Source organism: Stegostoma tigrinum, chromosome 20, assembly GCF_030684315.1.
Source record: "Stegostoma tigrinum isolate sSteTig4 chromosome 20, sSteTig4.hap1, whole genome shotgun sequence".
Classification (NCBI taxonomy): Eukaryota; Metazoa; Chordata; class Chondrichthyes; order Orectolobiformes; family Stegostomatidae; genus Stegostoma; species Stegostoma tigrinum.
This window is the reverse complement of record NC_081373.1, coordinates 46,097,093-46,114,810: the sequence shown is the minus strand read 5'-3', so window position 1 is coordinate 46,114,810 and position 17,718 is coordinate 46,097,093. Positions and strand designations below refer to the sequence as shown.

General features: G+C 40.2%; 1 protein-coding gene across 2 annotated transcripts in view; it reads right to left on the bottom strand.

The window, feature by feature from the left end:
• The window catches only part of atad1b (ATPase family AAA domain containing 1b), a 77,338-nt gene that overhangs the window by 42,866 nt on the left and 16,754 nt on the right, over positions 1-17,718 (bottom strand). The window lies entirely within an intron of this gene.

The following is a 17,718-nucleotide window of genomic DNA, read 5'->3' as shown; positions in this document are numbered from 1 at the left end:
ATACACACCAAACATACAAACACCCCCATGGGGTGAATCATTTCATCCAAGATGTTTGTTCCTTTGCAGACGCATTCTATTTTGTTCAAGAAACACAGTATGTAGTCACAGTGAGTCAGTGTAGCATTTTATAAATTTCTGCTTTCAGAATAAAACCCTGCTGATTCTAGGTTAAAACTCAGACAGCTTCTGAACAAGGCCTTACATCCACTACTCAGTGTCTGACCTGTGATATCAACTTTTGGATTTTCTTATCACTCCACCTGTTTGAAGTTTGGAAAGTTAGGCAGATACTGATGAAACCTTGAATTATCTTGTGGCAATGACTTGAAGCAGATTTTGGAATTTGCACCCCAATCATCAAAACTTAGGTCTCCTTTCTAACAGTGTTCTCCATACCCTGTTTCTGAAATTTTTAGAACGTATGAATGATTAAAGATTCAACAGGAGGCAGTCAGTCAGCAATTTTGGGCTTGTTCACTCCACTCACACCAGTTGTATGATCCTTTGACCTCTCTGCCCTTCATTTCTCTCCCCATAAACTCTGTGACTGTGTGCTCTCCTCTCACTGCACTTGACAAAGGGGCTGTACTCCTAAAGCTTGAAATGTTAAATAAACCTGCTGGACTATAACCTGGTGGTCGTGTGATTTTTGACTCTGTACGAGGGAGGGACTGGCTGTAGGTATGTCAGGGGAGTTGTCACTCAGAGCCCCAGGGACGTTCCCTTGTCCTTGCTAACAACCTCATTGCACCCCTTTATCTGTGGCACCCAATCTCCAGCAATGGCCTTCACTGGATGACAGAGCTCCCGGCCTCTGATTGGACACCAGCGTTTGCTGTTCAAAATGTCACATGATCTTCAGGAGAAGCCTTTCATTGTTAACCCTACCATCTACTGATTAGGTTTAGAGGCAAAGTGTGGAGCTGGATGAACACAGGAGGTCAAGCAGCATCTTAGGGGAACAAAAGCTGATGTTTCGGGCCTAGACCCTTCATCAAAGTGGGATGGGGAGAGGATTCTGAAATAAATAGGGAGAGAGGGGGAGGCAGACTGAAGATGGATAGAGGAGAGTATAGGTGGGAAGGTAGGGAGGGGATAGGTCAGTCCGGGGAGGACAGACAGGTCAAGGGGGCGGGATGAGGTTAGTAGGTAGGAAATGGAGGTGCGGCTTGGGGTGGGAAGAGGGGATAGGTGAGAGGAAGAACAGGTTAGGGAGGTGGGGATGAGCTGGACTGGTTTTGGGAGGGGAGATTTTGAAGCTCGTGAAATCCACATTGATACCATTGGGCCGCAGGGTTCCCAAGCAGAATAGGAGTTGCTGTTCCTGCAATCTTCCAGTGGCATCATTATGCAGGAGGCCCAGGATGGACATGTCTAAGGAATGGGAGGGGGATAGGTCGGTCCGCCTCCTCCCTCTCCCTATTTATTTCAGAATCCTCTCCCCATCTCCCTTTTCTGATGAAGGGTCTAGGCCCAAAATGTCAGCTTTTGTGCTTCTAAGATGCTGCTGGGCCTGCTGTGTTCATTCAGCTCCCCATTTTGTTATCTCGGATTCTCCAGCATCTGCAGTTCCCATTATCTCTGTAGACGGGAGGGTGGTTGTTTCTCTTTCATGTCGGTTCTAATGTCTCGTCACCTTTTGATCAATTGAGTGAGATGCCCGACAAATGGAAAAGTTCATGGTGAATGAGATGTAACTGGATTTGTATTAATTTATAGTTTTTCTTAAACATCTATACTGGTCTTTTTATTTTATATTTCTTTTATATTTCCGATATGCTGACATGTCTCATAATTTTTTTTAAAAAAATCTTTATTTGAACCCGAAATTATTGACAATTGAAAACAAGTTATTGGCAAATGAAAAGAAGGACTCAAGATATTGAGGCACCGGAAAATTCTGCTAGACAATGACCTAGCTTCGAGCAGAACACACGCGATGATATTGATGAGAAAATGTTTTGCCCCAGCTATTCTAAGGCGGGAGAGCCGTTGGAGCAGTGCAAATTGGAGATGTGCATCAGGAATGTTCAGAATCCCCAACACAGCTGGCTCCGTGGGAATTGCCTAGGAAATTAAATTTTCCATTGAGCAATTCCCTGCCTCAAACCCTCCAAAAAAGTCCACTAAAGCAGCAAGTGGGTGCCGACTGTCTTAATCTCAAAAACTGCCCAAGTACATTTATCAGATTTACCTCAGCTAACAAAGCTAACTCCTGGGTAACTATTAAATGGGCCCGCTTACTAATTCCGTAGATGCACAGCACCGGACCTCTGACACAACCAACATCCTCCTCTTCTCCCGCACCGCCCCCGACTCCTTCACCACTGAACTCCTCCCACCCCAACACGTGACCTTAATTGTTGCTTATTACACTGAGACAAACACGCACTCAGACCTCTCTCAAACGCGCGCGCATACGTACGTACACTCTGTATTTCTATCGCTCTGCCTGTTTGAAGTTTGGAAAGTTAGCCAGACACTGATGAAACCTTTAATTATCTCAGGACAGTGACTTGAAACAGATTCTGGAATTTGCATCTTGGAATCAGTTGAAACTTGTATTCTCCATATCCTGCTTTTGTCACTTCGAGAATGCAGGAATGTATAAATGATTAAAGATTCAACAGGAGGCAGTCAGTCAGCAATTTTGGGTTTGTTCACTCCACTCGTATGATCCTTTAATCTCTCTGCCCTTCATTTCTCTTCCCATAAACTCTGTGCTCTCTTCTCACTGCTCCTAAAGCTTCAGATGTTAAATAAAACTGCTGCTATATAATCTGGTGTTGTGTGATTTTTTACTTTGTCTGCCCTAGTCCAACACTGGCACCTCCACATCATGGCTCCATTGTACAGTTCACCTGATGCCCCAGCTGACATCTGCCCAAAACTGGCAGGCTGCCCCACTCTGGTCTAGCACAAGAGCTTGAACTGGTGGCAAAGAAAGAAGGTTGAACATGGGCCTCCCTATCCCAAAGCCAGTTCAGGTGAAGGTCGAAAGGCAGCCGTTTCTGTACATGATCACTCACCTCAGCAAGTTGCCTTTCTAAATCCAGGCCATTCATTTCTGGGACCAGAAGATTCACCCAGTATAAATTACACTTTTTTTCCAGGGTTTTGTTTTCAGTGAGAACAGCAGTGTTGGAAAAGGAAGATTTTGTGTTGAATGAGATGTAACTGGATTTTTACTAATTTTACAGTTGTTCTTAAAGTATCCCTACTGGCCTCAAAAGCTTTTCTTTATATTTCTGACATGCTGAAATCAATGTTTTCACATTTTAAAAGAAACTTCTCTAGTTTAGCCCATCATCATTAAAAATTGAAGGAAGTTATTGGTAGCAAAGTTCTCATCTATTCCTAACTGCGAGGGATAAAGCAGATTGTGAAAACCTCCACACCAAATTCCACAGAGGATCACGGAATCACTCACTGACAGAAAAATCTGTATCTCCATGTATTTCTGCATTTTTTTTGTTCATAGTTCACACGGTCTTTTTCAGGGTTTATAGTTTGTCATGTTACATTCTTGAGCCTCAGTTGAGTTTAGAGAAGGCAGTCCCAGTTTAACAGCTGCACGTTCAGGGCACTGCTGATTTGGAAAACAAACCAGAACAGTGACCTCACTCGAAGTGGTATTTTGATGAGTTTTTGATTTTATTTTTAAAAAGTACATTTTTCTTGGAAAAGGGGATTATCTGAGAAAAAACAGGAATCATCAAAAGTAATGGCCAATATAATAACGGAATATAAGTGAGCAGGGTAGGCTAAGGGAAGTATAATTGATGCAAGGGAAGTTAGTTAATAGTATTCTTACGGAAGCATTTTTTAATAAAAAAAGCATTTCCTAAGGGGATTAATAGAAGTCATGGAAGCAGAGCTTACACCTGTGACATGCTTCTCTTGTGGTACATGGCAAATCATGGCAGCTTTGGTAGCCCCTGTTGACCTTAAGTGTCTAGCTGCAGCAACTGGTGAACCATATTTCAGAACTGGAGCTGTGGGTGAATTCACTGTGGAGCACCCTTGATACTGAGTGAGTCATGGATAGCACGTTTAGTGAGGTGATCACATCGCAGGTGAAGACTGTACAGGCAAAAAAGGGCATGAGTGACTGCCAGATGGAGTAGAGGGAGGCAGGTAGTGCAAGAGTTCCCTATGACCAAACTCTTTTCTAACAGGTATACCATATTGAATAGGGTTGGGGGAGAAGACTGTGGGAGGAAAATCACTGGCAGCTAACTACATGGCACCATGGGTCGGTCTGCTTCACCAGAGGAAAGGAGAAAGAACACAGGACCATAGTGGTAGGGAATTAAACTGTTAGGGAAAAAGGCAGGTGTTTTGGTGACCACAAGAGAGACTCCCAGGACAGTATATTGCCTTCCTGGTGCCAAGGTCAGTGAATGTTCCTGAATGTCTGCAGGCTATTCTGAAATGGGAGACAAACATGCAAAAATTGGTACCAATGACAGTGTTACAAAAATGAAAGCAGAATTTAGGGAGCTAGAAATTGGATTGAAGAACAGGGCCCAAAAGCTCAGAATATCTGGATTATTTCCAATGCCACGTATGAATGACTACAGAAATCGAAGATTCGTCCAGTTTAACGCCTGGCAGGAGAGAGGTCTTTAGATTTCTGTGACATCGGGACCATTTTTGGAGGATGGTAAGACCAGCACAAAGTGCACCTGAACCAGAATAAACTCTTGCAGGGACGTTTGCCAGTGCTATTTAAACTAACTTGGCAGGGGGTTTGGATCCAGAGAAAATGCCCATCAGGAGAAGATTTTATTAAATTCATATTTCACCATCTGCCTTGTTGGGATTCTAAATCATGTCCCCAGAACATTATATGGGTGCCTGGATTATGAGTCCAGAGACAATATCGCTTTGCCATTGTATTCTTATTTTTCTTGTACTCCCATTTGCTTACGCTGAAGGATAGCATGTCATTTGCTTTCCCAATTACTTGCTGAACCAGCATTCTATCTTTGTGTTTTTCTGAGTATACTTAATTTTCTTTGGACATAAGTATTCTGCTTTTCAATTCTTATGACCAAAATGAATAACCTCATACTTCTATTTTGTATTCTTCTGCCAACTTATTGTCCACTGACTTAAACCTCTTTGTGTACTCCTTACAGCTTACATTCCTACCTAGTTCCTCCTACCATCAGCAAATCTGGATATATTTTTCTTGGTAGCTTTTTCTAAGGCCAAAATTAGAAGAGACAGCAAGTGAGTGAGGAAGGCACTTTATAGTTGTGTAGCATTTATTTTAATGCTAGGAGTCTGATAAATAAGGCAAATTAGTTGAGGGCACAATTAAATCATAGAAGTTTGATGCCATTGCTATGGCTGAGAGAGGAGCAGGATTGGCAGCTCAATCAAGATTCCAAAATACAATCTTTTCAGATAAGTCAGGGAGGGAGGTAAAAGGAGGCGGCGTCAGAATTTTGATCATGGAATCCATTGCAGGGTGACATCTTAGAAGGCTGCTCAAATGAGGGCATATGGGTAGAACTTAAAAACATAAAAACAATGACATTGCTGGGAATGTACTATCAAGTCTAACAAGATGGCAACAGGGTAAGGTCCTCCAGCCGGAGCTCCTCTGCTCACCAGCTGCTACTCTTTTCTTCTTTCTGCAGTTTTCCCCACCTCAACTTTTAACTTCTCAAAGTACCTTACCTGGAGAGAGCAGAGACCAGAGTCCAAAGACCAGCCAGGTGTGAGAGACGAGTCCTGGCTGGACCAGGGAGCAGAGCAAGCGGGGGGTCGAATCCCGGAAGCAAGTCACAGCCAGAGCCCAGACTTGGGAGCAGAGCAAGCGCGGACCAAGATCTGGAGGAGAGTCGCAGCCAGAGCCCAGGCCGGGGAGCAGAGTGAGCATGGGCCAGAGCAACAGCACAGTGAGTCTGAGACGAGCTGGGGAGCTGAGTGGGAGCAGAGCAAGTGCGGGCCGGCTAGGGTATGAGTCCTGAAGGCAAGTGCTAGATAGAGGCCAGTGTGTGGAGGCAGCGAGGCTTCGTGTTCTGCAGCCTGGCAGGCATGGACTCAGTGAGAGAAGGACTACAACTTGAGTACTTTAAAGACACTTTTCATTCTCATTCTGGACTGTTTAAGCACTGTTACCATGCTAGTGTTTTTTTTCACTATTTCAATTCTGTAACAAGAATTAAAGTATTTGTACCTTGGTACCCTGTAACTAAAATGGCACTGAGAGGTGACATTACAAACTTTTCACTGCCCTCATTTGAGTGTCCGTGGCAATAAAGGCTATTCTATTCTATTCTATTAACTCCTAACAGTCCGAGTGAAATAGAACTGCAGATACATAAGCAAATTTCAGGGAGTAATAGTAGCAATGGAGTGATAGTAGAGGATTTGAACTTCTTCAACATTAACTGGGATAGTCAGTGTGAAGGATTTAGGGGGAGTGGAATTCTTAAAATGTACCCAGGATAGCTTTTTAAAGCTAGTAGGTAAGGAAAATTCTAAGTTGTTTTACAGGTACATTACATGTAAAAAAACAACGAAGGGATGTATAGGGCCCAGTAAGGATCACAATGGTAATTTATGCATGGAACCTGGGGATATCGGTACAGCTCTAAATGAATACTTTATATCAGTGTTCACTAGTGAGAGAGGTGATGTGGAGAAGGTCTGTGAAACAATGAAAAAAATTAGCATGCATAGATGATACAAAAGAAAGGTGGAGGGACAGGTTTTGTTGAGGAAGTGGAGAGGCTGCAGACAGACTTGGACAGGCAGGAGAGTGGACAACAAAGTGTCAGATGGAATACAATGTGGGATAATATGAGGTTATGCACCTCGGATAGAAAATTAGAGGCATGGACTATTTTCGAAATGGGGAAGGGCTTCAGAAATCTGAAGCATAACGGGACTTGAGTTCTCGTTCAGGATTCTCTTACGATTAATATGCAGCGTCGGTTAGCAGTTAGGAAAGCAAATGCAATGTTAGCATTCATTTCCAAAAGGGCAAAAATACAAGAGCAAAGATGTTCTGCTGAGGCTGAGTAAGGCTCTGGTCAGACTGCATTTGGAATATACTGAGATTTTTTTTGGGCACCGTAGCTAAGGAAGGATGTATTGGCTTTGGATGGGGCCCAGAAATGGTTTAAAAGAATGATCCTGGGGATGAAGGGCTCATCATATGAGTTGCAGCCGAGATCTGTATTTAATGGAGTTTAGACAAATAAGAGGGGGGCGGGGGGAAATCTCATTGAAACTGACAGAATGCTGAGAGGCCTGATTAGGGTGGATGTGTGACGTTTTCAGTGACAGAAGAGACTAGAACTCGAGGGCATAACCTTAGAGTGAAAGGACAACCCTTTAAAACTGAAATGAGGAGAAATTTCTTCAGGCAGAATGTAGTGAATCCATGGGTCTCATTGCCGCAGAAAGCTGTGGAGAGCGTCTTTAACACAATGATAAACAAGGTCTTGATTACTAAGGGGATCAAGGTTATGGCAACAAAGGAGAATGGAAACATGTCAGCGATGATTGAATGGCACTGCAGATGTGATGGACCAAATGGCCTATTTCTCCTACTATATCTCAAGATCTTATGATCTTGCAGACAAAAAAGGCAGGCAAATCTCCAGGACTGTATATGATTCAACCAGATCATTCAGAGAGGTAATTGAGGAAATAGAAGGGTCACTTGGAAAGATGTTCAATTCTTCTCTGCCCGAAGGAGAGACGCTGCAGGACTGGAGGAGAGCCAATGTGGTTCCTGAAATAACTCTACAGAAGCTGGTGTCCCATCAAGTCACCTTTTATTTGTACATGGAGAGTCCTCGACACTGATCCAACTCCCGCAGAGCCAGCTCTCAGACAGAACAGGATGTCTGACACTCCTGTTCTTATCCGTCAGCCAGGGCTTGCTGATTGGATGAGATTAACAGGCCCATTCAGGGAACTCATATTCTATGAGGTCCACCTGTTTGACCAGATGACAATCACTACATTCCTCTTCCTCTGATTTCAAGGACAGAGGCCAATTCTTTTCTTGTAGCTCTTCCTGGGCCATTTCAGAACCAGCTTACATTCCTTCAACTCGGCCTCTGTCAGGGGGAATGTGTAATGTACAGTAGATCACCTCATGTGCCAGGAACATCACAGAAGAAATTCATTTTCTTCATCAGGCAGTAAAGGCATCTAGGTGGCAACATCTGCCGTGTCCATCTCAGGTCCTGATTTCACCCAGATGATGGTAGGAATCTGGAGCTCATTGCCTACAAGTGTGATAGAGACAGAAACCCTCATAACATGTAAAAAATATTTTGATTAACACATGCAATGCCATAAGATACAAAGTCATGGGCCAAATGCCATAAAATGGGATTAGAATAGGCAAGCTCTTGTTTTTGACCGGCACAGACATGATGGGCCAATGGGTATGTGTCTAAACTATGGAGTTGTATGACTTTATGGAAATGCCTGAACTCCTTAAGTTTCTGTCAGTTTAACTAAAATAATAAATGGTGACTACTGAATTAAACTATCATTGCCATCCTAAAATCTAGGCCGGAAAAGTCAAAACCTCCAGGAGAAAGAAGAAGGACTATAAAATTTTCTTGTTAAATAGCTTCAAAAACATCTAAATTATTAAGTGTCACAATGTGAATTTAAGAAATGAACAAAATTTCAAAATTATATCTTGTCTAGTTGTCAGCAGCTGACAAACTGCTTTCTTAAAGATATTGAAGCAAAAATGTTTCAGATGACACAAACTTCAATGGGAGGCAACATAATGCTGTGAAAATGACATCATAAGGAATATAATGCTGTTTCATCAATCTTCCTTTTTCTGCTGACTTTTCTTGCTTAATTATGTCTCTCAAAAGCATAATTTAATCCACTAAATTAAAATGTAGTTATAGTAGTTTCCTTTTATAGAAATATTTTCCCCACCATGTGTTGAGATTGGCATCTGTACAATATTTTCTCACTTCTGACACGTTAGCATCAGAAAAAATGACTATCCATTCTATATTGCTATTAGTCCCTGAACGTCCACTGCTGTGTAAAACACCAAGCTACACAGTGAGCTGGATTTTGTGGAGACCACTCGGGCTGAGCACAGACAATCCCACAGGAAGCTATCTATCAAACTCCCAGCAGCCAGGAAGATTGTAAATGATTATAACAACATGGGAAGGTAACAAAATAGCAAGCTCCCTCAATATGGCAGGCAGCTCATCACAATGCTCAATTGGCCACTTGTATATAATTCAAGCGCAATTTGAGGTGATTTACTGCTGCCTCCCTGATTTAATGAGGCTCACTTCTGCCTCTTATCCCTTCATCAACCAGTGAAAGCTGACAGCTTATATGTGGTTTACTTGGCTCAGCGTGAGAGTCCTTTAAACTTCCAGGAGTCTGACAAGGGTACTAGACTGATCTTAGAGATATTTTCTGCAGAAGAATTGGCTGAATTGACACTCTGAAAAGGACAGAACTTCAGGCAGGGATTTCAGAAACCAGAAGTACTGGATCCAAAAGTGTAGATGAGGAACCCCATCCATTGGCGCTAGAGATATGAATCATTGAAGGAAGGACACCTAGAAAGCTTCTTCAAAGGAAAAGAAGATATGATACCAGCAGGGAATCAAATCAGCCTGTCCTCAGTCATTCTAGAGTGTTGGAGCGGATGCACTGGGTGGACTGTAACACTGCAGACTGGAGATTTAATTTGCATGGCTTTCTTGAAATGCAAGACAATTTCCAATGCCTGCCTTTGAAATACGCCTCCAGATCTTGGACGGTCATTGGGTGATGTAGGTCTCCTGATGTCAAAAATCACTCCCATATGATGATCTGGTGGTAAACCTGTATCAGCTGTATTTATGAGCTTCCTGCCACATAATTGGGTTGAGTTGATGCCTCCTCAACTGCACCAGACTGCCGTTGACGACCAGGTCGGCTGCCAGTCGTTGGACTATACCCAGCTCATTAAGTTCATTTAGTTAATTCTTAGTATGCAAAATTATGCTTGGTTTCAAAATAAGAAATCTGCTAACTCAAATACTAATTAAAAGACATGTCTGCTCTTTGTTGACAACTCACATTTACACATAGCCAGCTTTGCATGTGTGCACATGTCCCGTGAAGTGTCACAACTAGCAGTATAGTGGTACACAAAGTATGTTAAATGATGTAGAATTGGAAGCTGAAAAATACAACAGGTAAGTCATGAATACAGAAACATAAGAGTTAAAGATTGAGGTTTCAAAATATTGCTGGATGTAGGCTGATTTGACATCAGAAATAAAATACATCTTTGGATATTTGTCACCAAAATATTCAAAATAATATTTAGAATTAATTCTGACTCAACAGGTTACATCTGAATTATCTACAATTTGAAACAAATGTATAAATTATTTATTGACATAGATGTTAGATTTTTCTAAAACATTCCATTGATGGCATAATAACTGATAAAATAATAGATATTAGCAACTAATAATGTGCCTTATAGCATCATAAACATATTCACCAAGATGCAATGCTCATTGGAAAGCCAAACCTGATCAAAATGATGTGGAAATGCAAACACTTATCTATCCTGCTAATTTAATCATGATGTTTACTCAGGTCAGTTACAATCTCAAGAATTCAAAGACTAGTCCAAAGATTATGTACAATTCAAGACTTATTAAATTTGGTTCAAGTTTATTTCAGGCTATTCTGATTAGTCTCTTTCCGTTATTGACAGTCTATACACAATATGCAGAATGGAAGAAAAGGGAAGGCAAGATTTTTTGGTGCTGAATTTCTAATATTAGCATACATACTAAGGATAAAAGTACACAAGAAATAGGAGCAGAATTCAATGATTATGGGTGAACTTTGGTTTCAAATCTACATTCCCACTGTACACCATATGTCTTGACTCTGAGAAACCAAACATCTCTCTACACCAGCCCTTAACATATTCAACAATGAAACATCCACCACACCCCAAGGCAAAGAATTCCAAAGATCAAGAGTCTTTGAGTGAAGAAATTTCTCCGAATCTTAGTCCTAAATGTACAACATTTTATCTTGAGAGAGTGTGTTCAATGTTCTCGATTTTCCAGATGGGGGAACAACCTTTCAATGTCTGCACAGAATTTTGTATGTTGCCACGGATGTGCTTTTTGGGGGCTTAATTAAATCGTAGTATTTGGGAAGCTCAAAACCCATAATTTTACAACATTCATGTTGCTTTGAAACATGGCTGGCTCAAAGCTAAAGGCATTATATGTATGCAAGTGTTAGATGTTCTAGAGTGAGAAAATAAAGTTGCACTGATAAGGCTGTCTAAGGTTTCAGGATGAGAAAACACAAAGTGTATGGCATAGATGGCTCACTAATGTCCTTCAGAGGAGGAAATCTGCTATCCTCACATAGTCTGGCCTATATGTGACTTTGGAACAACAGCAATGTGATTGACTCAACTGCCTGCTGAAATGACCGAGCAAGCCATTCCATTCAAGGGCAGCTAGGTAAGGCAATAAATGCTGGCCAGCCAACAACAACCACATCCTACAAGTGAATATTTTTTAAAAATGGCTTGCCCTCCCCAAGAATGCACTGCTGAAAAAAAAAGTGTGACTAGAAGACATGATGGACAGCTAAGGAGACCCTGGACCACCACAGCACCAGTAGTTTGTCAACCAACCTTCAAACTTACTCTTCCAACAACTGAATAACATCAAAGGAGTGATAGGTAGGAATGTCAAACAGTTGAAACAAAATACAAACACTAAGAACAGTAGTGTGCCAATTCGACCTGCCAACATTTGTAATATACAATAGAGTAAATAAATACTCAGCTCAATGTTCAAAAGTATGTGCAGAGTATTTTTGTAATTACAGTGTAACAAGAGTCCAACAGCAATAGCAAATACTTTTTGTTATAGGTTTTGAGCTTGCCATAGATATTCATCATAGATTCCCTACGAAGTGGAAACAAGCCCTTTGGCCCAACAAGTTCACACCAACCCTCAGGGCATCCCACCCAGAGCCACCCCGCTAGTGCATGCATCCCTAAACACTATGGCCAATTTAGAACGGCCAATTCACCTGGTCTGCACATCTTTGGACTGTGGGAGGAAATCGGAGCATCCGGAGGAAACGCACGCAGACACCGGGAGAATGTGCTGACTCCACACAGACGTTTGCCCTAGCGTGGTATCGACCCGCTGTTCCTGGCACTGAGAGGTAGCAGTGCTAACCACTGAGCCACTCTTGGATTCATTGGTGTTAGTCACTTCCGTAAGTAGACCCGGTGTCTGTTGCATTCAAAAAGGTCACATATCGCTGAATACCTAATTATGCAATCATGCAACCTAGATGAGTAGCAATAGGTCATTAGCAAACACAGAAGTTGCTGGAAAAGCTCAGCAGGTCTAGCAGCATCTGTGAAGAAAAATATCAGAGTTAATAGTTTGGGTCCGGTGACCCTGAGAAACGTTAACTCTGATTTTTTTCTTGACAAATGCTGCCAGGCCTGCTGAGCTTTTCCAGTAACTTCTGTATTTGTTCTTGATTTACTGCATCCACAGTTCTTTTGGTTTTTATTTAGCAATAGATCTTCCTTTTGTTCCCAACTAGTTAATGTGTCCTTTGAACTTACATTAACCTCTCCAATCTTCTTTTGGGTTGTTTGACAATACCTTAGTGAGTTGAGGCCAGAAGCTAAGACTTAATAAACAGATTAGACTTATTTTCTGTAGTATTATTAGTATATATAGTACATAAACAGTATTCTATAGCATTTTGGCTGGGCCTGCTGACACCCTGGAGCTTGCGCAGTAACTGAAAAAATTTCTAGATTACATTTAAATAAAGTGTGTTATAAACCTAACAAACATAAAAATATGTTTAAAAATGAAAATGTGCAGTATTGAAGAGAAAGTATTTTTAGAAATAATTAAAAATTTACTTTGTTTTATTAAAATATGCACGAACATGTGCAATCAGAACCATGAGTGTACCGTTGGTGTCAACAGACACTTCGTAGTACTTAATAAGTGGTCACATAGCATTTGAGGTTTATGGGAGTCCTTACGAATAAGCACACAATACTACTGAATATATAGACTTAACGTGAAATGAACTAGAATGCTTATCAGTTCTTCCCAGAAAAAGAGTCCTTTAGATGCTAATAAGTGGAGCTTAACTCATGATGTCAAGTAACATTCTCAGTAGCTGATTTATACAAAATCACTTCCCAAATTTGTCCTTTTTTATGTACAATTCCCCTGTTCTCCTGAAACTGTGCTTTCCATAACATCCTGTTTAATTCAGTCTGACGTATGTGTAATCTTAAATCTGCTTGGAGGTGTGATATCTTTTTTGTCAGCATATTCAACTGCTGTTACTTCTCTTATATTAATGATTTATTTGAAAACTGTTGAAGGAGTTTTAAAATTGTTTGTAGATGTGGCTAGTTTAAAATTTCAAGCTTTTTATCGAATAATTGCAACTATTTTCTTTAATTGTTGGATACTGAGGATGAAAGCTATTGAAGTATTGTCATTAGAATCTTTGATGATTTAACTAAGATTTTTAAGTTCTATTGTCTTACTTTCCTTTCTGATGTTCTGTTTTAAATTTCTGTTTGTTAAAATTGAAAAAAAAACTTATAAATGTTTCAGAACTAACCTCTTAGTTTTGCAGAAAAAATGATTTCCAAGTGTTTAAAGATCTTTGAAATACTTTAAAATGAAGATTGTTTTGTATTTTATTCTTTTCTTGGGAAGGGAAAATAATACATTTATGCTATTTTCGTCTTCTTTTTTGTGTATTTCCTGTCATTTATAATAATACAATAATTTTTACCCTTTCTGCTTCTTCTCTGTGAACTTCATATCTTGTTAAATTGAAAAAAGAACTTTTTGCATCTTCCACAATTTTCAATTGCAGAGCAAAAACTTGTTAATGCTTCAAAATTATATCTTTTAATGAACTCTGCCTCTGCTTTCAACTTTCTTCAAGTTTATGATTCAGATTTTTCTCTTTGTAGCTTTGATAAGGTGCATTCTATGCAAACTATTTCAGTAGCTTAAAATGATTTCACGATTTCTAGATGTTTTGAGCTTCTATAAGCAGGCTTAGCACTGCTTTAGTTCTGTAGCTTTTTAAAACCGCTGGCTGCTGTATAGAAGCTGACAGGCTCTGTGTGCTTATAAAGTGCTGAATATTTATCATGGAAGAGAATCATAGAATCCCTACAGTGTGGAAACAGGCCATTCGGCCTAACAAGTCCACACCGTCCCTCCAAAAAGCATCCCACTCAGACCCATTCCCCTAACCCTTCATTTCCCTTATCTAACCCACCTAATATACAGCTACAGTTTTCTGACAGGATGTTTTCTTCTTCTTGTCAGATGGCCATGACTTTTGAAGAATTGAACATTTATTCAGAAGATCATGACTGCCAGCGTACTCAGTGAGACAGACCGCAAGTCTATATTTTTCAATATATATACACCAGCTCATGCCTGAATGGTATCTGCTGTGGTCATGCCCACTAAAACTATCTGAAGTGCTTTTGGTAGTTGCCACCAATCCTTCTAATTGGTATTAGACTAAGTACTAGCGAGGAGGCAATGGCCTCGTGGTATTGTTGCCAAACTGTCACTCTTGAGACCTAGATAATGTCCTTGATTCAAATCCCACCATGGCAGAGTGTGGAATTGGAGTCCAAAAACACAAAATGGGTCTAAGAGTCCAACAAAACCTGCGTGGATAGTAAGGGAAAACAGAATTCTACCTAATTTACTAATGCCTTTTGAAGGAAATCTGCTGTCGTTAGCTGATCTGGCCTATATATGGCTCCAGACCCACAAAATTTGGCTGACTCTTAACTGCTTTCTGTGCAATTAGGGATGGGAAATAAACACTAGTCTAGCCAGTGACACCCATGATGCCAACAAAATCTTCAGCAAAAGTGAGGCTTAGTCTTGAAAAGTAGAATAGATTTATTATGTAACACTTAATAACTAGTTACATCTGAGATTAGATGATCTGGTTAGCTCAGCTAGCTGGAAGACTAGTTTGCGATACAGAGTAATGCCAACTGTGTGGGTTCAATTCATGCACTGCCTGAGGTTACCATCAATGTCCCACTTTCTCAACTTCACCTCTTGCTTAAGGCCTGGTGACCATCAGGTTAAACTCACCATAAGTCATCCGGAACAACAGTGATTTTTACACCTGAGATAAATGACATTTCTTTGTAATAGCTCAGGCTTAAAAGTACACATTATGATTAAATATCAAGTCTGTACAACTAAATAAAACTGAATAACAATGTTTAGATCTTCCCACAAACAGTTCTTAATACATTCTGATTGATGGAGCTTATCTCATCATGTCGAGCAGCCCTATCACATACTAACCGACACAAAGTTCAGGTGCTCTGAAATGTTAGTCTAAACATCAGAAGAGTTTATGGTGAATACATTGATATCAGTTTACAACTTAGCCAAATTTCAATCATTTTTTGTTATGGGAAAGAAAGAAAAGCGTCAGAACGGTAGATTTCAGCAGTGGTTACAGAGAGAATGGAAGCTTTAGGATATATTTCCTTGGGGGTTCTGGAGACCACCTTTCTACAAAATAATCTCTTTGAGAAGATTTAAGAGTTATTTCAAACATGAAAATAAAACTAGTTGTTGGGATTTCAAAATGAATTTCAGAATTCAGTTTCTGTTATGATTTAGCCTCATGTTCTTCAATGTTAATTTGCAAGCTAAACACTTTTACAATGACCATCTGCAATAAACACAATTAAAATAAAAAGGAAGGAATTGGCTGAGCTGTAACTCTGTTGAAATGCTTAAAAAAGACACAGTAACAATTGTTAATTAACTGTTCCAATGTAGTAACATTCTATAATTTAGAAAAACATATCGTCTCACAGGCAACTCCAATAGCAAGAAGAGAACACCTGGCTTTTAGCTGTCACTGAGAGAGGGGAATAAAACAGCTCACACATTTTGAAGACCCGAGCAGCAACTGCCAAAAACTAAAGATAAAGAACTAAAAATCCTGGCTCTGAGAGAGCTTGGTAACACCCACTCAGGCTGCCTCCAACCTTTAAAAAGAAACTCCAAGGCCTCACAAACTGCTGACTGTAGCGGTTCTTTGTAGACTGCTCAATGCCTCTGCTTTAAAACCTCTCTTCAAAAAGAAAAGGAGAATGTATACCTCTCAAAGCCGTAGTATGATAAATGTGGATCTTGTTGGTTTCTGCATATTTTGCATTTCTCATTAAATTATTTTGCATCAATAAACAAAAAAGATTTAAAAGCATACTTCTTAACATATACCTTGATTTCTACTTGCACTAATACAACACCTTTCAGCCAGAAAAATGTCCTAAAAGGAGCTTTACGGACAAAACATACAAAAGTCTAGATGACAAGCTATGGTTGTAATGTTAGGTGAGGACAACAAAATCCTTCTCAAACACACAGACTGTATAGTTGCTTTAAATACAAATAACATGATAAATAAACAATTTAGGGATAGTGCTTACATTAAAGGCAAAAATGACTGCTAATATTTGTTACTGATTCTCTATCGTCTGACACTATCCGATTAAGAACAATTCAACTATGATCGATCCACTTCAGCTATTGGTTACCTTTAACTATTCTTTCCAAAGGCTTTTCAGTGTGGGTTTCCTCTCGTTTCTGTATCCAAATATTCTGAAATTCCAATAGAATCTCTGCAGTTTGGATTCATAAACACAAGTATCATCTCTCCCTATCTTTCTAACTGTTTTTCAGCCTGAAAACTGTTGTGCTTACTGAACTTTAGGATTTTATGTACAGATCCATTTGAGATGAAAGATTGTGTGTGTGGGACTCCATATGAAATGAGCCTGAATAAATAAAACACTGATCATTATACACGTAACATGACATTATCCTGAAGTTAGTAATATCTCTCAGTTGTAAACTGTGTAACATTCACTCCCTTCATCACCAATGCTCAGCACACACTACTGTACTACTATCCACAAGGTACACTGCAGAAATTCAAAGGTCCTCAGATGGTACCTTCCAAACCCACAACCACAACCAACGTAGAAGGACAAAGGCAACAGATATATGGGAGCAACGCCATCGGCAAGTTGCCCCCCAAGCCTCTCACTATCCTAGCTTGGAAATGTATCGCCGTTCCTTCATTGTCCCACCCTAACAGCTTAGGGAGCCTACATATAGCGCATGGCCTGCACAAGTTCAAAAACGACAGTTAGGAACACTCAATAAAATGCTGACTCAGCCAGCGATGCCCATGTCCCAGGGTGTGCTTTAAACAAACATTTAAAGACTAGTTAGGTTCACGAATATATGTGTTTTTGAGAATGTGCAGCAGAAACAAGAAGAGTATTACTCCTGTTAGTCATTGTAATTATTCTACTTTGGGTGTGATTGATGATAACACTGGTAACTGAAATTTAAAAAAAAAGGCCAAGTGTTGCAATTTACAGCGCTAACTTCATTCACAACTATGAAAAATTGCTTTGAACTGAGCTGAGCTAAGCTCTGACTATACTGAAAGAACTGTACCTTCACAGCTTAGTAGATCCTAAGCCCAGCACAGGCTTGTCTGCTCCATCTACTTTGATTATTTTTTCTCTTTCTCTGCATTAGAAGTCTATAATGTTGAACTTTTAACTTG